The sequence below is a fragment of the Eschrichtius robustus genome, chromosome 17 (assembly GCF_028021215.1).
Source record: "Eschrichtius robustus isolate mEscRob2 chromosome 17, mEscRob2.pri, whole genome shotgun sequence".
Taxonomy (NCBI): domain Eukaryota; kingdom Metazoa; phylum Chordata; class Mammalia; order Artiodactyla; family Eschrichtiidae; genus Eschrichtius; species Eschrichtius robustus.
Genome location: NC_090840.1, coordinates 68753479 through 68754081, shown reverse-complemented (window position 1 = coordinate 68754081; position 603 = coordinate 68753479). Strand labels below are relative to the sequence as shown.

Below are 603 nucleotides of genomic sequence, written 5' to 3'. Positions count from 1 at the left end.
TCCTATACAATATATTTAGTTTTATGTCCAGTTCATATTTTATAATCTCTATCCTTGGAGCACTTCCTATCTGAAACAATGTCTTTGATGAAATATGACATGAATTTTGAAATCTAGTAATATTATAATTGTAACTTTCCATTGGCTTATTCTTTGATATTGGCCACCTCTTCATTTTCATTTTAAATGTTATTAACTAATATTAGTAAAAGAAAGTAAAGTTACTAAGAGGAATGTAAAATCACTGAAAGAAAATTATTCTGAAAATTCTCTTAGGAAGAAGAGGGAGGCAAAATAGAACTGCCTCCTCTGAGGTTCGAACTCAGGACCTTCAGATTATGAGACTGACACGCTGCCTACTGCGCTAAGGAGGCAGGTTAGAGGTGCTGTCCCCTGTGAACACTCCTCTCCTGACACAAACAGACAACGTTTTCCTTTGAAGATGGAAAACCGGTAGAATACTAGAATCAAACGTCTTTTATTGTTTTCAAAGTATATTCCATTGATTGGCTCGAATTGTCTTTCAGAATTGAAGTTGCTTTAACTGTACAGGTGGAACTTTCTAGTGTAGAGATGCAATACACTAAGATAAAGTTAACTAGT

At 34.5% G+C, this 603-nt stretch overlaps 1 non-coding gene across 1 annotated transcript; it reads right to left on the bottom strand.

Annotated features, from left to right (window-relative positions):
- Positions 1–301: 301 nt before the first annotated feature.
- TRNAM-CAU (transfer RNA methionine (anticodon CAU)) lies at positions 302–374 on the bottom strand. The gene has a single exon. It is a non-coding gene; the product is annotated as a tRNA-Met (tRNA).
- Positions 375–603: the final 229 nt, after the last annotated feature.